The sequence below is a fragment of the Pipistrellus hanaki genome, assembly GCF_964339955.1.
Source record: "Pipistrellus hanaki genome assembly, chromosome: 2".
In the NCBI taxonomy this organism is placed as follows: Eukaryota; Metazoa; Chordata; class Mammalia; order Chiroptera; family Vespertilionidae; genus Pipistrellus; species Pipistrellus hanaki.
In genome coordinates, this window is record NC_140504.1 from 28,120 (window position 1) to 56,103 (window position 27,984).

The 27,984-nt window shown below is 46.2% G+C and overlaps 1 long non-coding RNA gene across 2 annotated transcripts; it reads left to right on the forward strand.

Annotated features, from left to right (window-relative positions):
* LOC311616447 lies at positions 1-27,980 on the forward strand. 2 transcript variants are annotated; one of them, XR_014793897.1, is made up of 3 exons: positions 1-274; positions 26,648-26,722; positions 27,445-27,980. It is a non-coding gene; the product is annotated as an uncharacterized lncRNA (long non-coding RNA). The 2 variants fall into 2 exon arrangements; XR_014793898.1 differs by lacking the exon at positions 1-274 and adding an exon at positions 24,370-24,605 and having other exon boundaries at positions 26,585-26,722.
* The last annotated feature ends 4 nt before the right edge of the window (positions 27,981-27,984 follow it).

Consider the following 27,984-nt stretch of genomic DNA (forward strand, 5'->3'; position numbering starts at 1 on the left):
TAATATTGACAATGACATATAAAATACAGTGAAAATTAACTAATCCGTTATACTTAAAGGACAGGAAACATAGTGAACCCAAAGGACAGCAGCAAATGTGAACATGAGGCAGGGCTTGCTTGAGGAACACAAACTCGCGCCTTGGACACACCTGAAATGAGGAAGACAATCAAGTAATAAAGCGGAAAGGTAACGTGCACGTGAAACAAATGGAGACCCAGCATATGCAAACAACTTCCACTACAGCGTCAATGAAGGAGGGCTCCACAAACGGGTAAACTAAAAAGGCTCCATTACCAACCCTCTGCCTTCTGCTACACATCTGCACTATGCACTGTAGCCATGAAATCCATTCCGTGTTCACTTAACCCACCTGACTGCATGCTCCCTCTGCTAACATCACCTACGGGTGTGACGGGACATAGGGAGAAAGAAAAAAAATGTGACAAGTGTTACACGTGCCTTTTACTGGGCAAAATAAGGAAACAGCGCTTCTCACGGAGAGGGTATAAAGCACTGCCACATGTTCCCAACTTGGAAAATTAAATACAGTGCCAAACATACTTTGGAAAAAACTGCTTTCAATTTAAAACCTGCTAAATGCAATTTTCCTAGGCCTGGGACCGTACCCTTTGGAGATTAACCACTCAGTTCTGCTTCTGCAGGATAGACCCACATTCCAGTGTCCAGCAGGATGTCACTGGGAACGACCCTGCGGGATGACCACAGTTTTTGGAATATAATCCTTACGATTTGCAATTTACAACAACGGAAAATTCCTGTACTTTGAACTGTTGCAGTTCCCGAGCGGTAGGACGGTGCAGGGGGACGATTTGGAGACGCTTGCTTGATTAATCGCGTGATGGCTTTAGGGAGGATGAGTTCAAGTTCTGGGAAGGATTACAGGCAGAACTTTTTTTTTTTTAAGCCAGCCCTATGCACACTTAATAGTTATCTCTATGCTGGCCTCCAGAAAAAACAATGCTGTTCTACACAATTGAGAAGGTGCACCTGGCATGGTTTTGACATTGTGGGCATATCTGCTCTCTGCCATACAAGGTCAGACAGACAGCTAAGTTTATCTTATCGCTCCTCAAACGGGCTAAAGCAAACTAAAAAACAAAAGTTTATCTAGGAAGAGCAGTAGAAAAATTCCAAACAGTTTGTTGCAGAATAGGGGTTTTCCTTTTCACAAAATTTAAAAATAATTACCTGCCCCTAAAGCGGCGTAGTCGCCCTGGAGACCGCCTGCGTGTGGTGCTCTCGCATCTATCCTGGCCACATATTTCAATGCATTCTGGGGTTCGACCACACGACATAAACGTGAGTGCAGATAGCCAGCAAGTCATCACGGAGCTGTTAGCAGGTATGACCAAAAAATACTTCACACCACATAGCCACTAATGATGATGCATTTCTTTCCGAAAGGCATATATCTGAGAAGAAAAAGACATATCCAGGACTTATGGTGAATGACTTCCCTGGAGATGCACCCTACAGAGGAAGATGAAGCACGACGCGCCGCATGCTCGGAAAACAACACCTGCTGCCTGCACTGACAGGTGAGTGCCTGTGCCAGAACACAAAACACAACATGTGCCTACCTGCCACTGCACATGGGGGAGGTTACTCAACACTAAGGACAGCTAAAGCATGGCCTCCAGGCAGCAGACATAGAAAGACCTCTGAGATTGGGGAGAGGGCCATGATGCAGCATTGTACATGCAGTGATTTCATTAGGTGGAGTGATGGGATGGGGTTGGGACCCTAAGAGGGGAAAGGACAGGTGGACCAGAATGCATTCCACCCATACAGCAGAGAAAACACCCTTTCTCCCTGGACTCAAAGCAAACGACTGCACAGAGAAAGGCAAGGAATAAGGGTCAGGAGAAGGTGAACCATTCAGAGGAAACCTAAGTGCCAATAATGGGGAGTAATGACAAAATTGCAATACTTACTCACATAAAGACTATGGTGAGGGAGGGGGAGGAGGAGGAGGGCGAAGAAGAAAACCTCCCTGGAAAATTTCCTGGGCACAATGACTAGCGTGAAAGACGCCTGTAAATTGGTGGCTTGGCTGGTGGGGGATTGGACTGAAAATACAGAAGGGATTAAGGTCTCAGCATAAGACATAGCATTGGGAAACTATAGGTAAAGATGGTGCAATGAACTTCTCTCAAGCTTCCAACACATGCATTTCAAAGCTTGAGCACTGTGAGAAACATGCCGGGCACTCCAAGGAAGGCAAACCTCATTAACGCAACCCCTCAACAAAACACAGGAAAAACTAGTGCCGGAGACTATGTGTCACTGCTGCCACCGCCAGTCCTACTGCTGCAGGGGACTACTGAGAACTGCTGAGGACTGCTGTGGAGTACTGTGCACTGCTGGGTACTGTTGAGGACCTCTACGGACTGCTGCAGACTACTGCCGACTGCTGGAGACTAATGTGGACTGCTGGGGACTACTGAGGACTACTGTGGACTGCTGGGGACTACTTAGGACTACTGTGGACTACTGAGAACTGCTGGTGACTGCTGGGGACTCCTGTGGACTTCTGGGGACTACTTAGGACTACTGTGAACTACTGTGGACTGATGGGGACTGTTGGGGACTGCTGGGGACTGCTGGGGACTACTTAGGACTAATGTGGACTGCTGAGGACTACTGTGGACTGATGGGGACTACTGGGGACTGCTGGGGACTACTGAGGACTAATGTGGACTACTGTGGACTGATGGGGACTGTTGGGGACCGCTGAGGACTGCTGGGGACTACTGATTACTACTGTGGACTGCTGGGGACTACTTAGGACTAATGTGGACTGCTGAGGACTACTGTGGACTGATGAGGACTACTGTGGACTACTGGGGACTGATGGGGACTACTGTGGACTGATGGGGACTACTGTGGACTGCTGAGGACTGCTGGGGACTGCGGTGGACTGCTGGGGACTACTGTGGACTTCTGTGGACTGCTGGGGACTGATGGGGACTACTGTGGACTGATGGGGACTACTGTGGACTGCTGGGGACTGCTGAGGACTGCTGGGGACTACTGTGGACTGCTGGGGACTACTTAGGACTAATGTGGACTGCTGGGGACTGCTGAGGACTACTGTGGACTGATGGGGACTACTTAGGACTAATGTGGACTGCTGGGAACTACTGTGGACTGATGGGGACTGCTGAGGACTACTGTGGACTGCTGGGGACTGCTGCGGACTACTGCGGACTGCTGGGGACTGCTGAGGACTACTCTGGACTGCTGGGGACTACTTAGGACTACTGGGGACTGCTGGGGACTACTTAGGACTACTGTGTACTACTGAGGACTACTGTGGACTGCTGGGGGCTACTGGGGACTGCTGGGGACTACTTAGGACTACTGTGTACTACTGAGGACTACTGTGGACTGATGGGGACTACTTAGGACTAAAGTGGACTGCTGGGGACTGTTGGGGACTGCTAGGGACTGTTGGGGACTGCTAGGGACTCTTGGGGACTGCTGAGGACTACTGTGGACTACTGAGGACTACTTAGGACTACTGTGTACTACTGAGGACTACTGTGGACTAATGTGGACTACTGAGGACTACTGTGGACTACTGTGGCCTGATGGGGACTGCTGAGGACTGCTAGGGACTACTGATGACTACTGTGGACTGCTGGGGACTACTTAGGACTAATGTGGACTGCTGAGGACTACTGAGGACTGATGGGGACTGATGGATGACTGGAGAAAATTCCAAGTACTTGCGCCAAGTACTTGCGCCTTGCTCAGACCACACAGCAATCACTGCTGAACACACTAGCTGGTGGGTGCCATGTACAGGGAGGAAAGGACAGTACCATACTGCTTTGTAATGCCCATTCCCCAGGAGCTCAGGAAATGAGCCATACACCAAAAAAAACAGACCCCCTGCACGGCCCCTCAAAGGCTGACCTCCCCCCTACCCCCTTACCCTACATGGACCTCCCGTGACCCCATCGCATTTTGCGCCACAGCTACCCTTCTATCCCCATGCCCCCGACCCCCACCGCCCTGTCAGTGTCCATGATTTCTTCGTACGTGAGCGACTCCGAACGTGACACATGGGAGGGAACCACCGTGCATGGCAGGGTGGCCGCTGGAAGGGAAACGACAGAAAAACATATTGAATTTCAGACATTGGGGGCCGAGGGAGGTTGCAAAGGTGGGTGAGTGGGTGGGGTGGGGTAGGATGGGTGGGTGCGTGCCTGCCTGCCTGGCTGGCTGAATGACTAGGTATGGGTGGGTGGATACAGCCAACATATAATGAGCCGGCAAAGGTGCCAGACAGAAGCAGGCCTATTCAATGAGCTGGCAAAGGTGCCAGACAGTAGCAGAAATAATGAGCTGGCAAAGGTGCCAGACACTAGCAGTTCCACACAATGAGCTGGCATGCATGCCAGACGGTAGCAGTTCTACACAATGAGCTGGCATGCATGCCAGACGGTAGCAGGCAGAATCAATGAGCTGGCAAAGGTGCCAGACACTAGCAGGCAGAATCAATGAGCTGGCAAAGGTGCCAGACACTAGCAGGCAGAATCAATGAGCTGGCAAAGGTGCCAGACACTAGCAGGCAGAATCAATGAGCTGGCAAAGGTGCCAGACACTAGCAGGCAGAATCAATGAGCTGGCAAAGGTGCCAGACAGTAAGAGTTCCACACAATGAGCTGGCATGCGTGCCAGACAGTAGCAGGCCTAATCAATGAGCTGGCAAAGGTGCCAGACAGTAGCAGTTCCACACAATGAGCTGGCATGCGTGCCAGACGGTAGCAGTTCTACACAATGAGCTGGCATGCGTGCCAGACGGTAGCAGGCAGAATCAATGAGCTGGCAAAGGTGCCAGGCACTAGCAGGCAGAATCAATGAGCTGGCAAAGGTGCCAGACAGTAAGAGTTCCACACAATGAGCTGGCATGCGTGCCAGACAGTAGCAGGCCTAATCAATGAGCTGGCAAAGGTGCCAGACAGTAGCAGTTCCACACAATGAGCTGGCATGCATGCCAGACAGTAGCAGTTCTACACAATGAGCTGGCATGCGTGCCAGACGGTAGCAGTTCTACACAATGAGCTGGCATGCGTGCCAGACAGTAGCAGGCCTAATCAATGAGCTGGCAAAGGTGCCAGACAGTAGCAGTTCCACACAATGAGCTGGCATGCATGCCAGACGGTAGCAGTTCTACACAATGAGCTGGCATGCATGCCAGACAGTAGCAGGCCTAATCAATTAGCTGGCAAAGGTGCCAGACGGTAGCAGGCAGAATCAATGAGCTGGCAAAGGTGCCAGACGGAAGCAGACCTAATAAATGAGCTGGCAAAGGTGCCAGACGGTAGCAGGCAGAATCAATGAGCTGGCAAAGGTGCCAGACGGTAGCAGGCAAAATCAATGAGCTGGCATACATGCCAGACGGAAGCAGACCTAATCAATGAGCTGGCAAAGGTGCCAGACGGAAGCAGGTCTCATCTATGAGCTGGCATGCATGCCAGACGGAAGCAGGTCTACACAATGAGCTGGCATGCATGCCAGACAAAAGGAATATCTCGGACAACTGAGCTAAAAGGCATGGGGGTCCTCATATAAACAGGTGGGGTTGTGTATCTGCTGGACACACAAAACACTCATTAAAACAGAGCAAGCGGGAACACTATAATGAGAAAATACACAAGCACTGATGACACTCATATGTACCTGTCTCCATCCATGGGGTGGGAAGACTAAGGCATCCATGGGAAACACCATGATTGCAAACCAAGGGAAACATGATAAGAGTGGAACAAGGCTGACAGCGATAACAAAAACAATGGTGGGGAGGGCACCAGGGAACACAAACCAGGAACACTGGAAAGCGTACCTCTTAGCTACACAAACCTTCAGGACGACTGTGGGACAATGAGGGAAAACACAAAACTGGACGACAAAATCTAAATCCACACACCTTGTCCAACATTTAGTCCAGGCAAGGGTGCTCTTAAAATTGGGAAACAGGCATGTGGCCACACACACTGATGTGACATAAAAGTCCATAAGGTGGGTGCAGGCGGCAAGTGCACTAAGGGGAGGAGTGATGGCAGAAGCCTGAGGGGGACACTTTAGTGGAAAACATTGTCCCGGGGATGGGGACGATGAACCAAGGTGGGCACCCTGAACTTTGGCATTGCGACTCATGCCTTCAAATGACAAGAGTGCAAGTGTTATTTAAAGGGAGCACTGATTTTGAAAAGGACTACATGGGCAGGAATGCTGGGGTTGGGGGTGTATGTGATACCAATGCTGGACGTGAATGAGGAATCAAACAATAAAACCAGGATTCTGCAAGTGCTCAGACATGGTGGCCTTTCTGTGAGGGCAAAAACACAAGGGGTGGAAAGGGGCACTACTTTTGGAAAATTAACCTCTGACAGATTGGAACGGACGCAGACTCGTACATTGCTGGTCAAACAACATGCACTGTTCAACACACACTGATAGGCTGAAGTGAAAATGAAAAGTCATGCCATGATTCAAATACTGGATAGCTACAACAGCTATCGATCATGCCTAAGGAGGCACAGGACTTTGGTTCCCGCAATAGGTACCATGGCCAGGTCACAAAATACACTGACCCAAGGCCTGGCAGCTTCATGGCCTTGTGCACCTCCCCCCATGTGGATACAGGTCAGCCACCACCAGCTGTGCAACCCAAGCTGATGCGGGGGGTGGGGGTTGGGGGGAGTCTACTAAACTTGTGGAGTATACATTGTGGGGGGGGGGGGGGAAATAAGCATGACTAACTGCATACAATAAACAGCGTGACTACACAGCATACATACAATAAGCGAATAGGATGGAGGGGCTCCTGGGGTTACTGATGACAACCATGTTATCCCATTACAAATGATAATGAGCATCCACATTATACAGATATTTAACCCTATGAAATGCCATCCACAAGGGCACACACCATCTCTGATGTGATGAGTACACACTGCTCCCAAGAAAAATACCAAATAACTGGTACCTGATGGAGTCAATTAGGGAAAGGGGCAGTACAAATGCACGGATGGGGGGCTAACAGGACATCCACAGGTTTGAAGTATCAAATGAGCCCTTCTGCAAATACTCCACAGCACCACAAGAGCTTAAACACATGTGACCAAGGAATAGGGGGGGATTTGGCCATACATATTACAGAGATTGACTTCCCCCATGAGGATACAGATCAGCCACTGCCAGGCTCTGCTACCCACCCAGGATGATGCAGAAAGGGGGTGGGGTGGGGCCGCGAATACAATTCTGTAGATGCGCATTATGGGTAGAAGGTACCATGACTACATAGAATAAACAGGCTGCACGACCTTCTGGGGTTACTACAACATGGCCATGGTGGGAATATAACAATGGTAAATGCAGACACCTACAAGGGCACATACCGTCTTTCAGACAGTAAGTACTGACTGCTCCACAGCAAAACAAATAACCTGTTAGTGAGCAGGACAGACTTCCATGGACTCAATTAGGAAAAGGGGCACTAGATATGCAAGGGGTGCCTACCACCACATCCACTTGGCCCTCTCTCAACTAATCCACACCACATTTCAGCACCCCAAGAGGTCAGAGCAATATGACCAAAGAACAGGGAGTGATATGGGCACGCATGGCACAGGGATTCAATGGTTCGTCAGCTCATGCACATATACAAAAATATCTCAGACAAGTTTTGGCAGGCAAAGCAACAGCCCTTTAGGGACCTGGATTTGGCCAACAAGGGTACTGCTACCAGTAAACTCACACATGGTGACACAAGGTCATCTAAGTCCAAGTACTGGGATACATGGCCCATACGTAGTGCACGTCCCCATGAGAAAAAGTAAGACGGGACACCTCAGGATCAAATAATTGACAGCATAGACTGACAAGAGTGGTCTGCACTTACTTGGCTGCACCAACCAAAGGACTTACAATACCATAACAGCTGCATGGTTTCTAGGCTTGAAAATTCAGACATTGAAGGTGAAAGCCTCCATGAGTGAGTCACTATATTTAACACATCATGGGATTGGGTGGTAGGGAAGGATGGGTTCGTGACAGCAACAGGAATAATGCACCAATCACAGTAACCTATGTGTTCCACATGGGAAGGTTTACACAACCTGGACGCTCAATGTCAAATCCTTTCTCCTAAAATGCACTGAATGCATGATTACTGTCCCTTTAGCAGTTTCACAACGGGACATTTTGACAGGCACGCTAGAGCAGTAACCATGCATGAGTCAGCACACAACGGAAACGATTCTAGGATGGCTTTCACATGTGGGCCTTGCTATGAGGGCAGCACCACAAGAAGGTGAACAAAGGAGCGCTACTTTTTGGAAAAACAGGCCCTGGCAAATTGCGAGCAGGACAACGCACCTTTGTAAAAGTACACATATGGATGCTTGACCACACACTGATAGGCTGCACTGAAAACAATGGTAACGGGGATGGCATCATTCAGTTACTGGACAGAGACATCGGCTACCGGTCAGGGAGATGGAGGGCTTTGGTTACCAAGCTACACAGCACACCCACACAACCAAATACACATCCCAGGGCCGTTTTTGAGCATGCTCACTTGTCCAGGAAGATGAATGGCCATCCTTTATTGGGAGAAAGTGGCACTTCTGAGGGAGAAAACATAGGTGACATGAAATAATAACAACGAAGACATCAACAATATCACCATGCTTTCCTTCGATCATGGATGTACTACGCACATACACACAAACAGGGAAAACACACGGCTAGGGTTCACACTCCACACACAAACCTGGCACCTCATCCGCCGCTGGAGCCGTCACAGGGAAAAAATACTACATGGCTACCGATTCATACACCACACAAATGCTATAGGCATGCAACACTCTCAGCATGAATGTCTAAAAAAATAACAGGTGCTCTGCAAAAAATACACATTCACTTTCACAAAAGAGTTCAAAAAAATGGCCCAAAAACTTAATAAATCCATGACAAACTCAACTAATCACAAACTATGCAGACACCAGGGAAACCGCCAGGAACACTCATGATGCGATACACACTCAATACTTCTAAAAACATTGCATAGCAGCTAACAAGAGAAAAAATACATTGCCAACACGGGCAAAAAACATGGCCTAAAATACATTTCTGAAACGGGCAAGGAACATGTCCTGAAATCCAAACTATGGATCATGTGCACACAGGATAAAACAATCAACAGGTGGCCCTCACTTTATCACACGCATCTGCTCAAAAGGTTACATCTTCACACTTCCAGAACACAACACCCAGGACACACAAACACACTCCATGACAAAAAACTAATCAAATCCAAACACCTTATTTTCATACACCCGTGGACATCGCTCACTACTTCAACAGAAAAAAGCCATTCCACATCCTCCACAGTGCACGGTGACTATGTGCACACACACCACAATATCCACTTCCCCCTATCGCACTCCTAACACAAAGAAACCATACCAAAACCACTTGGAAGACTGCAACAAACAAGGAAAAGGACATTCTGCTTGGTTCCCTTTCCTAGATTAAAATAAATAAAAAAAATGCAATGAAATAACAGTCACCGACACACAACATTTCAGACTGACATGTTGCTAAAAAATAATGCTAACGACTACACCAATAGCTGCTAAACTATTACTCCGTTTATCCCATGCAGTTCATCCATGGGAAAAACTCTTTAAAAAAAACATGCCATTTCTCAAGAAATAAAACACTCAATAAGGAACGTCTGGCAGATTTCAGGTCGAAAACAACAAAATCAATTTTTATTTAAATGACAAACAAAACACGTTTTCTATAACTAACATTGACACTTATTGACACTGTGAATAAAGGACTACAAATAACACCTATGGCTACAATAAGTAAACAAGAAAGCAGCACACAGACACATTTCAAGCACACTCCACGACCATACAAGACGTCAATGAGACACTAGGGTACTGCACGACACACAATTCAAAATATACAAAAAAAGGAAGTTAACCATCCAGGGAACAGGGAACCACACGGGCAATGAACTATGACATAATCCCCCAGGCAAATGGGGGGCAGCAGTTAGGACGTGACTGCCATTTAGGACATAACTGGCATCGCCCACACACATCCCAAATACATTCAACCATCAATCAGCATATGCTGAATTGCCCTGGAACACGCCCACCACTTACTGTTCAACCCTAGGTCCAACCCTTTCCTCTATCTCCCCTCAAAGACACTCCCCACACCCGTCACGTGTCCATTCTCTCCATGTCCATTTGGGGAGATAGCCTGGTTGGCTACTTTCTCCTCTCCACAATCCTTCAATTCCAATTTCTCTACCTACTTAATGACCACGGGTCATCAATGGAGAATACACTTTACTTCAACATATCTTGGTGGTCACTCTCCTGTGCCTCACTACTAACGAAAAATCTATCAAAGCAAAACGAAATGGCATCTTATTTTAAAATTCGAACCATCTTGCCCATCTCATACAACAACAGGGGCACCACATAACAACCTTCAAACACTTGCAAAAATAACGTCTTTCACAATTAAGAAAACAACAAATGCAATGTCACTAAGGATGCATTCTTCTGCCTAGGCTACAAGATGTCTTAAAAAAATTATGGGGCAAATACCTAGTGGGGGAATAATCTACACGCTCTCTGAACCGTGACACACGCATTCCACCTCATGCCAAAAAATGACGCACACAATGCCAACGAAATAAACATGCTCTATACAAAAGACTGGCCAAACCTCTTCCTCTCCGCCGTACAAAATCGACACGGTCCTTCTTCATTCTTCTCACAGACACCAAAGCACGGAAGGACACAACTTGGCGATTATTCCTTGCAAACATACACATCCACAAAAACCAAAATTGGCATTGAACTCAACAAAAACGTTCAATACAACACCCTTTTGCTCAACAGAATCTAAACACATAAGCATGGCATCACCTTCCACTGTTTGACAGCATTCGGTGCCATTCTGGCTGGCTCAAACATTGGCACACTACACACTTCTCTCGACAGGACAATGCCAACTGAGCAAGGACGCATCAACTCCAATCATTACATGACTTTAACGCCGTCAGTAACACTATCTAACCATCAAGCTTGCTTACATGTGGAAAACAGGACAAAATGGGCACGGACTCACAATGGGTCCGCACGTGGGGAAGCCACAAACAAGGACACGCTCACATTACCTGACAGTAAATTCACTTACAAGTACCTCACTAGGATGCAAATACCAAACCACAATACCTAACAGACGACACTTCACCACACATGGCACAAACATTCAACACACAGCGCACAAAAGACACAAACAGACCCTCCCTCACCTACCTGCACAAAATAAACACCACGGGGCTGGACCCCCCTGCCCGCAACCACCTCCATTCACACACTGAAAAAGAAAAAAAAAACCTCAACAGCTCCTTCAAACACATGCACATAGCCCATTTCAATGAATAAGATGATGAGGAGGAGAATCTAATGTGGCAAAACTAGGAATGCACAGGGCCAAAGACTTCAAGGCTTAAGCATGGATTCCCCCAGCCACACACCGCACAGCTCAGCCTGGGTGACTCCGGCACCAAAAGACGGGAGTCAATGGCTTCATAAAGAACATTTGGCGGGAACTTTAGGGTGGAGACTGCTTCATCCATTTCCAGAAGGGGCGGAGACAAGGCAATGGACTCACCGCAGAGGACAACAACTCTTGATCAAAGGGACTAGTCACTATGAAATCACTGAAAAGGCCACTCTCTAGCCACACAATCAGCCAAACCGTTTGCACAATTTCTTATACTTTGGAGGAGTCCATAGGAAAAATCATAAATAGAGGAAAATGCACACACACTCTGATATTCAGGTGTTAATGAAAAAAAAAAAAAAAAACATTGAAACCTGTAAAGAATTTTTTAAAGAGTTTATTTGAGCCTTACTGTCGACAATTGCCGGGAAGAAGAATCTCAACGGATTGAGATAATGCTCCGAAGAATGGTGGGTTACATTTCTCAATTTATACATTGAAATCAAAGGAGGGACATAGGTGGGTTACATGAAATTCATTGATGATGGAGTAAGGAGGTGGGAGAAAGCAAAGTGGTGGGAAATTCCTGGGATTGGATAAAAAGTAAAATGATGGACATGTACTCAGGTGAGTGCAGGAACAATTAACATTATAAAGAAGGAATTTGAGGCATCAGTCCTGGTGCCCACCACATTTGGTTGTTCCCCAGGGGCTCCGGAAAAAGGGAAGTTACAAGTTACCCAGACATCTCACAGATATGTTACCTTAGAGGCAAAAAGGCAAATGGGCTCAGTAGAAAGATCAAAGTTGATCTTTGGGAAAATATCTGGGACATGACTACCTACTATAACCTGTTAGATATTTAATTTTCAAGCCATCTTTTGTGGTTATCTTAGGTCTCTGGGTTTGCAAGACTGCCATGCAGGCCTTCCCTGAGCTTGTCAGGTCAGCATGTGGCTTTTTTCTTTCACATGGGGATGTAGCCGTGCATCGGTGGTAAAATGACATACATATACACAGTTCAGTGCACACTGGCATTCTGCAAACAAAGCAATGGGGAGTTGTGCCATAAGTCAGCTGCTGGACAGCGAAAGCAGCTTTCAGTACCGCCTGCCTAGGAAGACAAGGCTTTTGTTGGGGAGGAGGGGGAGGGGGGGCTGGCAGGCACATGACAAAATACACTTACCCAAAACCTGGCAGCTTCACAGCCTTTGTGCTCCTCCCACATGTGTATACAGATCAGCCAACAACCAACATTGCAACCTATAGTGTGGGGGCCGGGGGGGGGGGGGGGGGGCATAACTAAACTCATGTGAATGTACATTGTGGGTGGGTGGGAGGCAGCATGAGTAAATGCATAGTACAAACAGGCTGAGAGCAACTCCTGGGGTTGCTGACACACAGAAATTATGTCCATGGAAATGATAAGGATACACAGAATGGGGGGCTGTGATCACAATATACAATGAAGGGCACACACTATGTCTGAGGTGATGAGTACTCAATGCTCCCTAGCAAAATAGCAAATAACCAGTTATTTAAAAATGAAGGACACACTGCAGTCAATTGTGACAGTGGAAATGGGAGAGAGGGGGGGCTAGGAGGAAATACACAGGACTCAGTGAAGTATGACAGTTAGCCCTTTCTCACAACACACTGTAGCACCCCAAGACATCAAAGGTATGTGAGTAATACGGTAATACTTTCCACAGAAATTCCCAGGGCAAATGAAGGTTCCTCACAACATGCAGACACATGGAGAAAATAACTGGCAAGGAAGTCTTGAAGCAACAGCCCTTTAGTGAGCAATCCACAACCAAAAAAGCTGATGCCAGCCAAATCAAATCGATTGCCATCCAAAGCACTATTGGGAGGCATCTATAAGTGCAGGTTTAAATCCAAGCTGTGTAATCAATGACATGCATATTACAGTTCCAGTAGGTGCCCATGAGTACAAGTGCAGAACATGGTGAGATCCTTCTGATCCCAACATTCAGCATTAGACTGCCTAGAATAGCCTACACAATTACTTGGCTGAAACATCCACTGAATCTTCCAATAGCATAATAGCTATTAAGTGTTCTACAGCTTAAAATTCAGATGATAAAGGTGCAACCATCCAGGCACACCTCACTATATATATCACATGGGATTTAACAGTATGGAAGGATTGAATCATCACAGAAATAATTAACCAATCACAGTGACCTATGTCTTCAACATGAGAAGATTTATACTACCTGGGAACTAGATATCAAGCCCATTTCTTCAAATACCCTCAGTGGATGATTTGGATCCCTTTGGCAGTATCACAATAGCACCCATTTGAAAAGGGACACTATAGCAATTAGCACTAACATCCAGAGGGAGGGTGGGTGCAGGTGGAGAACACAATCTGCAGGATTTCCCCAACACTAGTGCAGGACAAAGACATGCATTATCCAGTACACAAAAGAAATAATTCGATTATGTCTTTCACATGTGTGCCTTTGTATAGTAGCAGAACCACAAGGGGATAACTAAGGGAGCAATGCTTTTGGAAACACAGGACCTGGAAGATTGGGAAATAGATAGCAGACATTACTGTGAAAAGTACACATATGGACACTTGACCGCACACTGGCCAGCCTAACGGTGATTGCATATTTCAGTTGCTGGACAGGGACACCAGCTACCAGTCAGGCCCGGAGAGATGGAAGACTTTTCTTCCCGAGGTACACATCACGGGAGATGGGGGGGGGGGGGGGAATTTACACATCCAATAGCTTCTATACATGTTCAATGACCCCTCCCCATGACGATACAGGTCACTCATCATCAGGCTACAATGACCAGTATGATGCGGTCAGGGGAAGGGGGGCGTGGAGGACAGAACTCCTGTGAGTGCACATGCTGTGGGGGCAGTTAGCAAAAATAACTGCATGGCAAAAACCAGTTTTGCTCAATGAATAGAGAACCAGCTTGGGGACCGGAAGTGGGGGGTGCTCCCAGAATCAATTCCAGTCAAGGAGGGCATGTACCTTGGTTGTGGATACAACACCAGTACGGGGTGTACAAGAGGAAGCTGATCAATGACACTCTCTCATTCAGGTTTCTGACTACCTCTCTCCCTCTCTGTACAGAATGAAAACCATCTCTTTAAAAAAAAAAAATTTTTTTTAAACTGCATGGAATGAACATGACCTGGAGGGGCACCCAAGGTTGCTACTGCCACACAAACATACTAAAAATAAATGTGCATACAGGGAATGCAAATATAACACTAGGAAATGCCACCATATGAAGGACTTGCTTCTGCCCAACAACAACCAAACCGGAGAGGGTAATGACATAATTCAGCTGCTGCCCAGGAAGGTGGACGACTTTGGCGCCAATGCTAGGCGGCAGGTTGTGTGGCCCACAATGATGCACCAGAAAGGGGGGGTGGGCTGATAAAGTGCACATGTAACATGCATACAGCAAAACATAAGCACATTAAACAGTGAGGAGTGGCTCATGTGGTTGATGCTGCCAAACTACCATGAAGTCCACATTTACATAAAAACAGCATCCTTGGAATACACATATAAAACTGGGGAGTAAAAACATCTGCAAGGACACACCACCTTTGAGATGGTGATGGCTTAAAATGCAGACATTGCAAGACACCATCAGGAACAGTAAGCTGAACTTACTCAACTACAACACAGCGAGGACAAAAAATACTCAGACGCTTGCACATACCTGAACAACTCACACATTGAAAATACAACCATGGCACTTCAAGCATATGTTGTTTACATAATGGGGAGAGGGACTGGATCATGAGAACGGGGATAATGGCGAGTGATGGAAATCACATAAAATTTAACATGACATGCTGTGAAATGAACCTTTGTGGACCTGACCTTACTCACACTACAAGGAATGTCGGCGCAGTTCAGGACTCCCCAATATCTGGTAGTCCCCTCTCAGGTTGGGAGGAAACAGCTACTGCTACCACACATATCACTGCAAATAACACTTCAAATCTTAATCGAGATTTTTGGACAACTCTTCTCAGCGTAGGACTCTATCGGGAGCCACCCATTAAATAACAAAACCCGGAAGAATACATACGGTATGTAAAAGCAGTCAAAATAGGCCACTCACTAAACAGGGACAGCAATAACAACTGAGGACTGACTAAACAGAATGAGGGGGAAGTGTCTAGCACATCTATGAAGACAGACTGCTTAAGTATTCCAATTTCCCTACAGTTACACAAATGCAGCAGCACCTGTCGGAACTATGCCAGTGCCTGAGAGACTGACTCAAGTACATTGAAAGGAAAGATTGAAAAAATCCTTTCACTTTTGAGTACCAACAGAAAAATGTATCACATTGACTTGAATGGTGAAGCAACTGAACCGAGCAGGTGCTAAAACCTTGGACTTGTAAGAAGCTGCCCTGAATGCAGCGGTCCTACTTGAAAGAATGCAGGCGTCCATCGGCATGATACACAGGTCTCCAAGTACCATTTGTATTAGACTAAGTGGGAAACTACTGCCTTTTTTATTAATGCTGATACTTGCTTAACTGCAGAAATATTGCCTTATTCCATAGGTTAAACAATAGCCAACTGTTCTTTAACCTATGGAATGATAACAACATAGCATGGTTTCTGCAACTAAACTAAAACGTGGTAAGGTTAACAAACAGGGTGGGCTTTCAAACCCATTTTGCTTGCAATGCTTGCCTGAAGGAAACACTTCCTATTACAGAACTGTATAACAAGCCTTTGAGAAATAAACTCGGTGCTACATAACTCGTTCTTTGTCCTCCCAAGGACAACTGCTCTCGTCTGTCTTTTTTCTCATCAAAACCCCCTCGTTCGTATACTATTCCTTGCTAACAGGAACCGGAAGTAATTAAAAAACAAATAACCAGCATAACACATAACAATATGTTCACATTTCATAATCGGGGAGGGGGGATACAAACAAATCAGGACTACACACTGAGTGCGGCATCATGTTTAAAATCTGTAACGACCACATTTTACAATTATCTTGTCATTTGGCTAAGCCGTAACTACACATCACATTCAAAACACAGGGATTGCTGATGATTTTTCACTGACCATAACTTTAATCTATTTGAAAACTAACATGCTACAGGTTAAACAACAACAGATAAGAGACCTATCAATCACAACATAAACCGGTTATGGTGGGGGGTAAGAAGCTGGGAACTGCCTCAATGGCAACCTATACATTCTTGGTATGCAACGTGTGCTCATTCTGATGCCAATACACAGCAACTACACCTCCCCACGTGAGCAAGCATGGACAGTGAAGGGGATAACTAAGTTTAGAGGAACAATTTGAAAAAAAAAAGTTCAAAGACTTCTAATATAGTGACAGTAGCTCTTTAACATTAAAATACCAGCTATCCATACACATTCCCAGATAACACGACCTACCTGCATTATTCAAAATCAACAGCAACTACCCAGCAACACAGACCATTACCATGTAGCTCCTATGAATACACAGCCATCCAAACAGCAGTAGAAGAAATCCTAATTAGTGCTCGCTTCGGCAGCACGAAGAAAAATGTAGACAAATTGTGCGCTATGCTACACTACTGGTAGAATACACATGGACTCTGGCATAATTCTGACATGCATACAATAGTACCGATTCAAGATTAAAGACTGAAGATAGGTATGCATGACTAATGAAAAGCAATACAAATAAGAGGGTTCCTAGAATCAAAAGACAATCAATCGGTGATGGGAGCTTATGGCTGGGAAAAGGAGACAAGATGGGATGGGGACAGCACATGACCTTGACTCCAGCTACAAGAAACACAAGCTACAAACACAACCGGCTGCACTTCTTAATGACAGAAACTTCTTCTCGACCTAAACTGCGATACACAGCTGCTGGAGATGCAGCCCCTGTGGTGGGTAGGAAAGCACACAGGAGGCGTGAACATTGTCCGCTCATCTAAAATGCAAGAGAAAACTCAGGCAAAAAGGGGTGGAGCGCATGGGAAGGGGAGATATAAAACAATGACAAGATGCGGTATCAAACAAACAGCTACAGGGGAACACGGCAACTACGCTATTCCTATGCTGACACGAGGCTGCCTGATTACTTACATAATTGCTGCCACGCTCCGTCTTCACGATTATTCAGTTGGGCTAAAGGAAACCGTGAGCAGGGAATGAGAGTACAACAAAACCTGAGAACATACCAAGTGACAACTCCTATAGGACATGGCTGCAAAACCATAAAGATCCTTGCGGCATCAAAAAAGGAAGATTATACACAGGGAGATACACACTACAGAGAACTTATAGTGCCAGGATACTGTGAGACTGACATTGCCCGTGCTTTTACTCGCAATGCTCCAGATGTTCCGCAACAAACAAGTGTAAACATGACCTATGCCACACGAAAGAATCCATAGGAGTGGCAAAACACAACTCTGCCGGCCAACCGCCACGGTGGGGAATTGGGGAGTTGCAGGAAGGAAAGAAGCTACGGGTAACCAAAGGACTACAACACAACTGACGTGTCCAGCACATCCTCCCAATACCTAGGAGCGGGCGACACGAACAAGGAAAGACAACAAGAACGAAGAATACAAAGGCCATGGCAGCACTGATTATATTGGTGATGGTGAGTAAAGAAGACTAAACAGGCGACCATGCTTTTTGAACATCCCATATGCCCCACAGTTATTTAACCATATTAACGGGTGCACATTAACAGGAACACCATGGGGATGCAGACCCTTAAATGAGGAGGGAGGGGAGGGGAGGGGAGGGGAGGGGAGACAACTTGATCGCTTCAGGTGAGGACCAAAGACAAGGATGGGAATACTCGAGAACTATATGCAACTAAACTCTGCTAGAATACACTACCATAGAGAAATTAAAATACAACTGCATACATTTTTCAAACCTGACAGGCACAATGTCTTCATTAGGGTCTTCTTACAATAAACAGGAATACTGTGGTTTTCTTTTACAAAGCGGGATATAAGGAACAAAACAAGGACAATACATAACACCACTTGAAAAAAAAAAAAAACTATTACACACAAAAGGCTGCACTGAGAGCAAAAAAAAACTGTAGAAAACAGAGGGGAAAGTTGAGCAGACGGCACTCAGTGACTATGCAGTCGTGTGTATGACAGATTATATATATGCACATGGTGAACTATGAACTAAGAGTCTTTAAAAATAACTATATGCCTACTCAATGCAACGATGAAATCAACTCACCATGGGCCAATAGACCTCACTAAAACTAAAATGTCTTCATGGAATCTTTGCAGATATACCTGCTTCCCCTATTCCATGGACAACCAATAAATTACCATCTCCCTTCTCCATTAGGAGCGGCAATCACAATGAAAGATGGAAATGTAAATCTACACCCTACTTCTCACAAGTCATTTCTCACGAGCATCATGGGGGGGCGGTGGGGGCGGGGGGGACATGAACATGAGACTTCAGAAAGTGGAAAACAAAAAGTTTTACTAACAAACGCCTCAGCCAACCCTCACTAACACCAGTGGGGGGGAAAAGGTCAGTGAGTGACACTGTATATTTGCCAGCTGTGTGTAGTAGGGGTTGACTGGAACTTTGAACAAACCCAATCGCACTGAAAACTGCTGGCATGACACGAAGCGCTCCCTGTACTCTTTAAAAAACATAGAATCGACTTACTCCACCACATAACAATGCCTGATGCAGTTGATGGCAATTAATCTCATGGAAATCTGGTATAACTCACAAGGTCCTTACACTCAAACAGACTACAGAGTCCTCACACCCTACCCACACAACTTTCTCACACGTCTTTGGATGTATGGCAACTTAAAGGAAAATAAGAGCAACCTTTCATTGCTCGCCAATAACTCTATTTTATTTATTAAGAATGCTTTTACTGACAATGTTTCCTTCTGCTATCTCTCCCTCACACATTACGACAGAGAAAAATATATAGTCCTCTTTACACGCCTCCTCTTCAGTGTTTTCTTCATATAAAGCATGACAGTGAATAAACTTACTACAATCACTCGATGGCTAACTTTAAAGGTCCCAACCACGCTCTTCCTTTTTCTCAATTCCAAACTCCCTACCTCGGACTGCTTCAACTCCCTACCGGGGCCCTGGCATGGATATACGTTGGCACGGTTGGGTGCAACTCCAAAAATACATTTTACATGGCAACAGCTGAAATATTACCTACCTTTACCAAAACAATTAACACTATGGTCACTCATATCTGCTGCATGCATCATAGTAAGGAACACATAAAGATGATATTTCAACTGAAGAACAAAAGAAAATAAGGTAGATTTCCAAAAGAAAAATGAATGAATAAATGAAAGCATGAATGAAAGATGAGGTGAAATAGAGATAGAATGAAGGCTCATTGAGAAACAGGTGATTGGAAGCTGGGATAAAATGATTCATAGAACATTTGATACACAGAAAATTTACACATCACTATTCAAGAATACTACACCCTTGCTTAGTGAAGATGGACAAAGAAACTTCCCCATCACATAAACACACACACACACACACACACACACACACACACTAACACACACACAAGACAGCTTCACATACTCTGTGACAGTTTTATGGTATAAATATCCTACATTGTGTCACACCAATGAACAAACACAAACTGCAAATGCCTTTCTTTCAAACACACTACAAACCAGATACACAGAGGAACACTAACACTGCTGTTTCAGTGAAATATTGTCCCAAAGGAAATGGACAGGGAACAATCAAAACTACCAAACAGAGAGGAACATGTGTGCAGTGGAACGACAACAATCCTGGGAGGTGCAATACGGAAACAGCTAAAACCGGGACTTATGTGAACACACAGGTAGGCAGGCAGGCAGACAGGCACACACGAACGCATGCATGCACGCACAAACACACAGACAAGCATGCAGGCAAACAGTCAGTCACACACGCCAGAATGCATGCAAACACGCACGCACGTGCGCACATGCGAACAAGGAGGGATAACCATCCAATCTATTGTACATGTTGTAAATGGAAACCATGATAAAATGAAACTAACAATGACACATTGACAACAGATGTAGCACATGCAGTGTCATAGGACTGTATGAATTAACTATTACCAAAAATGCAATGACTAATCACACTTATTAAAAATGTATAGGGTAACCAAACCGTGACGTTCCCACACCATGCACCTATAAAATAAACACAGTAAATACAAACAGGAAAAGCACACAGGATGGATATACACCATACACAAAAATATCACAACAAGATCTCATCCAATTACAAAAAAAAAAAACGCTGACAGACGAATGCTGTGAACAGGTGATTCCAAGGATGCAGGATGGCGATCTCCAACGATGACTTTCTATCTTCTCTTCTTCACAGGCACCGACAAGCATTTTCACGTACCAAATAACCCCTTGTAACATCATGTGAGTGAACATTAATTACATTTCGAACCACGCCATTCGCTCAAAAAACAGATGGTCTGTGCTCCCTTAGGCAGTTCAAACATCCGGCAACCGCACAGGCACCATCACCAAGACTCTGTGTGGTCCAAAAACAGATGCACACCTGCCACAAACACGGCCCTTTGGAGGAAGCGTCACGGTGACGCGTGTCTGTGGCACAACACACAGATTCAAGACTGAGTCCGACGCTGGCGAGGTCACTACGAAGACACCGCTGAGGAGGGACTTCTCCTTCTGGGCAAAACGCACCATCCACGGTGAGGACGTAGAAGACGGAAACAGCAAGCAAGCACCTGAAAAATAAGAAAATATGTTACTGCCGTGCATAAACACACAACAAGATAACAGTACCTGAAACACTATATACACAGGAATAAAGCAGCCACATAACCAGCGTGCAAACCACACACCCATTCCTCAAAATATCACACACATAGATGGAGTACAGGATGCTATAAAGACAGATAACTATTGCACTAAAGGACCAAGCCAACTCTAAAACACTAACAGAATACAACATACAAGAAACATTCCCTGCAATTATATACCATTTTAGGACTACTTCAGGATGCTTGCAGAAATTACACCACAACATCATCCGATTGGACATGAATGCAGCTAACAGAATTTCATTAAATACCTCACAAGTAAGCTGCCCTCCATACAAGCATGGAAGCCAGGGCCACAACAAGACACACAGCCCAGATCACATGAAGAAAAATTGCACACCCTGGAAAACAATTACTTTACAGAATCCCAAAACCAGAGCATAACAATAAATCGCATGGGAAAACACATAAAGATGAGAGTCAACAATCAAAGACGCCACACAGTGGACCCAGAACAAACACACCATAAAAACTCAAACACACCATAAAAACTCCAAGTCAACATAAAAGCCCCACAGTGCCAAAACCGGACCATATACCAAAGGCCGACATGGGAAATAAAGGAAAATCTGGGAACAGGAGTCCTAGGCGATACATCACAAAGCATACCTTCACCAAGGACATGATGCCACACCTTCATGGAGAACACGCACAGGAAAAAAGCAAAGAAACAAAAAACAAAACAGGCAAAAAGAAATCTAAACACATAAAACCAGGACAACTCAGATCTGCATCTGGGAAATTAGATAAATGAGCAGGCACTGGACAACGAACACCAGTCACCACATGGCAGGCACATGGGGTGGAAACACGGCCGTCACACTGACAACAGGGCACCGCAGACGAATCCCAGACAGCATACATAACCCTTACCCTAACCTCACTCCCACCCTTCAAAAAAAAACATGGGATGCAAAGAAAAAGGAAAATTAAAAAATAAACAGAAAATAATAATTATGCCGCATCAAACATCACACAGACACAAAATGAAGGATACTATCCCTAGAGCCAAGAACACAACCACACAACAAGACTCTCATAACTCCAAAGAACGCGTGCAAGATGACAACAACAGTTATGACAATGAAAAAAAATGTCAAAACACAAGCACCTCCCACCTGTCATTTTCAAACTGTTGCCTTTCGGCACATGCCAATCAATCAAACGCAAGAAATGGGACAACCAAAAAGGCACGTACATCGGCACAGACTGGCAGACAAAAAAAGAAGCACGACAACAAAAGCAGAAAAAAAATTACCAAAACACTCACACGCATTATAAATGACACAGCACAACAAAACACCCTCCCCAGGCTCCCCGCGACGCTCGCCTCAGGAGCCGAGAATGCAAGCGACGTATTCTGCAAACATAACAATCCCATCTCTTCAGGCACTGCACAAACAAAGCATGGCAGGCACGGGCGGAGCACGAAGCCTTGCTCCTCATAAACACACACAAAGGGATGGGATCGTGAAGTTCGAGTGCCTGTCATCAACACAGGGACCTGCCCTGTAACTAACACATGCAAACCTCAGGACTAGGCTAACCGATTGCCTTCTGTCAACACTTCACAGCATTCAAATTTTCTAAAGAAAGTGGCGAATTCCCTCCGTCAACAAACTTCATTGAATTCAGAGAGACCTACAACAAGGGGTAAATTCCCACTCTCACCAAACTACATTCAATTCCAAGATATCACACAAGTGGTGACCTCCCTCTTTCAGAAACTCTGAGGACAGAAAAAGGTGCAGAACAAAAGGCACAGGTAGCAGAAACTGGTTTGGTTCAGTGGATAGAGCCTAGGTCTACGGACTGAAAGGTCTCAGGTTCAATTATGGACAAGGGGAATGTACATTGGTTGCGGACACATCCTTGGTAGGGGATGAGCAAGAGGCAGATGGTCAATGTTTCTCTCTATAGCTCTCTGTCTCTCTCCCTTCCTCTCTGTAAAACATATATATATATATATATATATATATATATATATATATATATATATATATATATATATATGTGTGTGTATATATATATATATATATATATATATATATATAGCCAAAGCCGGTTTGGCTCAGTGGTAGAGCGTCGGTCTGCAGACTGAAAGGTCCCAGATTCGATTCCCGGCAAGGGCATGTACGTTGGTTGCGGGCTCATCCCCGGTAGGGGGTGTACAAGAGGCACCTGGTCGATGTTTCTCTCTCATCGACATTTCTAGCTCTCTAGCTCTCTCCCTTCCTCTCTGTAAAAAAATCAATAAAATATATTTTTTTTAAAACATATATAGAGAGATTTTAAAAGATTAAAAAAAAAAAAAAAAGGAGGAGCGCAGGTGGAATCTTTCTTTGTTACAGCTATTAAGTCTAGATCAGTGTTTCCCAACCTTCTCTCATGATGAGAATCACCTGGTGGAGTTGTTAAAACACAGATTCCTGAATCCCAACTAAGAAGTGCTAAACTAGAATTTTTGAGAACATATAGGTAAAATTGCATACCTAACTTAGTACTCTGTATATAACATCTGTGTTAGAGCACTAGTTAAGTATACAATTTTACCTATATGTTCCCAAAAATTCTAGTTTAGCACTTCTTAGTTGGGATTCAGGAATCTGTGTTTTAACAACTCCACCAGGTGATTCTCATCATGAGAGAAGGTTGGGAAACACTGGTCTAGATCACACCATCAGGTGGGGAAATCACTCAGCACCACGCCCAGACAGAGAAAAAAATACCCAGCAATCACCGGGCCCTGCACCCAATGGCTGCCCTTCCCTACCGGAAACATTGCCCACGCACCCGAATGCGGCATCCAATGAACAGCAGGGAAGCCACCGACGCCCTTGCCCCCTGAACAGGGGGTATAAGAGAGGGGCGCGAAGTGTCCGCCCCCTTTCCCGTGCCGCCTTCCTCCTCGTGGGGATTGCCTGCTGCTGTGGAAAGGCCGCCTTGGAGAAACTCAGGAAAGTGGACAAGGACCGGAAAGCACGCCCCGCTCACCTCCCCGCAGTTGAGGGAAGACTCCGAGCTGGCTCACCCGGCAGCACCGTGCGGACTGGGACTCGGTGCCAGGATCCAGCTTGGAGCCCGCTGCGCTCCGACACTGCGCTCCGCCCCTTGAGGCGAACCTGGGTGAGTTGCCTACTCTGGAGGCACTGCATTCCTTTCTTCTGTGCAATGCCAAAATTCACTGTCGAAAGCTTCAGAGTTAGATAATCGGGCAGAAAGCAAGGAATGGGGAAAAGCAGCCAGACAAATGTGTGTGGGCATGTGAGACAGCAGGATAGCCAGGCACGCAGGAATAAGACCTGAACTAAGCCTGCTCCCAGGAGGAACTTCCACATGCTCCCTCCTGGGGGACTCCCGAGTGCCCTTAAGGGACCCGGAAAGTCTGGGAGAGCAGTGAGGGCATCCCTGAGGCACAGCATGCTCCCCCATGGGGAAACTTCTCACGCGGCATAAGTGACGCTCTCGCTCGGAGCGCCCTTAAGGCCTCCTTGCAGACCAGCTCCGCCAGACGGAGGCCGTTTCACAGGGCTGGGCGAGAAAACACGGCATGTAACGGGGTGAAATCCCTCCCTCCGGGAGCTCGACCCTGAAGCGGAACGCCGGGGAAAGCATGCCACAAGATCCCTACAAAGTACAGGCAAACTACAGTGACACACCCTTAAAAAAAATCAACAATAATCTGAATACTGACAATGATGGCATTATTAATATTGCCAATGACATATGAAATACAGTAAAAATTAATCCGTTATACTTAAAGGACAGGAAACATAGTGAACCCAAACTACAGCAGCGAATGTGAACATGAGGCAGGGCTTGCTTGAGGAACAAACACAAACTCGTGCCTTGTGCACACCTGAAACGAGGAAGACAAACAAGTAAGAAAGCGGAAAGATCATGAGCACGTGAAACAAATGGAGACCCAGCATAGACAAACAACGAGCGCCAACGAAGGAGGACTACACAAATGGGTGAACTAAAAAGGCTCCATTGCCAACCCTCCACCTTCTGCTCCACATCTGCACTATGCACTGTCGGCATGAAATCCGTTCTATGTTCACCTACCCCACCTAACTGCATGCTCCCTCTGCTAACATTCCCCACGGGACTGACGAGACAGAGGGAGAAAGAAAAAAATGTGCAAAGTGTTACACGTGCCTTTTACTGGGCGCAGTAAGGAAACAGCACTTCTCACAGAGAGGGAGTAAAGCACTGCCACATGTTCCTAGCTTGGAAACTGAAATATAGTGGCAAACATACTTTGGGAAAAACTGATGTTTTAATTTTAAACCTGCTAAGGCCGTTTTCCTATGCCTGGGACCATGCCCTTTGGAGATTAACCACTCAGTTCTGCATCTGCAAGATAGGGCCACATTACATGTCCAGCAGGATGTGACTGGGAACGACTCTGCGGGCTGCCCCCAGTTTTTAGAATGTAATCTTTGGGATTTAGAATTTTGAACAATGGAAAATTCCTGTGCTTTCAACTGTTGAAGAGTTCCCTAGAGCTAGGACAGTGCAGGGGGACAATTTCGAGACACTTGCTTTGTTCATCGCGTGATGGGTTTAGGGAGGATGAGTTCAAGTTCTGGGAAGGGTTACAGGCAAAAAAAAATTTTTTTTTTTAAGAGCCAGCCCTATGTACACTTACTAGTTATCTCGATGTTCTACCCAATTGAGAAGGTGCACCTGGCATGGTATTGAGATTGTGGGCATATCTAGTCTCTGGCTTACAAGGTCAGACAGCTAAGTTTATCTTCATCATTCTTCAAACGGGCTAAAGCAAAATAAAAAGAAACATTTTATCTACGAAGAAAAGCAGAAAAATTCCAAACAACAATTTGTTGCAGAATGGGGGTTTTCCTTTACAAATACTTTAAAAATAACTACCTGCCCCTAAAACGGCACAGTCGTGTGGAGACCGCCAGCGTGTGGTGCTATCGCATCTGTCATGGTCACATATTTCAATAAATTATGGAGTTCGACCACACGACAGAAACGCGAGTGCAGATGGCCAGGCCAGCCATCATGTAGCTGTTAGCAGGTATGACCAGAAATAGCTTCACACCACACAGCTGTTGATGATGATGCATTTCTTTCAGAAAGGCGTATATCTGAGAAGAAAAAGACATTACCGGGACTGATGTTGACTGACTTCCCTGTAGATGCACCCTAGACAATACGATGAAGCAAAACACACCACACAATCAGAAAACAAGACCTGCTGCCTGCACTAACAGGTGAGTCCCTGTGCCACAGCACAAATCACAGCACATGCCTACCTGCAGATGCTGGGAGGGGGCGGGGGGGGGCGGGGGAGTCAACACTAAGGAGAGCTAAAGCATACCCTTAAGTGAGGAGACATAGAAAGACCTCTGAGATTGGGAAGAGGGTCGTGAGGCAACATTGTAGGTGGAGTGATGTCATTAGGTGGAGTGATGTGATGGGGTTGGGACCCTAAGAGGGGAAACGACAGGTGGACGACAATGCATTCCACCCATCAAGCAGAGAAAAAACCCTTTCCCCCTGGGCTCAAAGCAAACGACTATGCACAGAGGAAGGTAAGGAATAAGGGTCAGGAGAAGGTGAACCATTCAGAGGAAACTTGAGTGGCATTACTGGGGAGTAATTACAAAGTTGCAATACTCACATAAAGAGTACAGTGAAGGAGAGGGAGGAGGAGGAGGGCGAAGAAGAAAACCTCCCTGGAACATTTCCTGGGAACAATTACTAGCATGAGAAACGCCACTAAATTGGTGCCTGTTGGGGGATTGGACTGAAATACAGGAGGGCTTAAGGTCTCAGCCAAAGGCATAGCATTGGGAAACTATAGGTGAAGGTTGTGCAATGAAGATCTCACAAGCTTTCAACAGACGCGTTTCAAAGCTTCAGCACTGTGAGGAACATACCGGGCACTCCATGGAAGGTAACCTCAGTAACGCAACCCCTCACCAAAACACAGGAAAAAGAAGTGCCAGAGACTGTATGTGTCGCCACCGCCACTGCTGCTGCTACAGGGGACTGCTGCGGACTACTGTGGACTGCAGGGGACTGCTGAGGAATGATGGGGACTGCTGAGGAATGATGGGGACTGCTGGGGACTACTGTGGACTGCTGCGGACTGCTGTGGTCTACTGGGGACTGACCTCTGCCAGGCAGGCAGCCTTCCTGTCCCGGTGACTGGGGCCTTTGGCCGGGCTCACGGAGTCGACAGCAGGAAACGGAGCCGGCTAGGCTGGAGCCCTGAGGAGGCGAGGAGGCTTTGTGGGCCTGTGTGGCAGGAGTGCAGGCAGCACAGGGACATGGCGTCCGGCTGTGAGGGGCAGAGAGGCCGCCCCTGAGCCTCCCGCAGACAAAGGCTGAGGAAGTGCCAGGTTGGGGCCGTCCCTGGGGGCACGGACCCCACAGAGCGCCGGGAGGGTGAGAGAGCCGCCTCCAAGGCCCTTTGAGCAGCCCTTCCTGCTTGGCGGCTGGCCTCTGCGGGCAGCACGGGTGGCCGGAG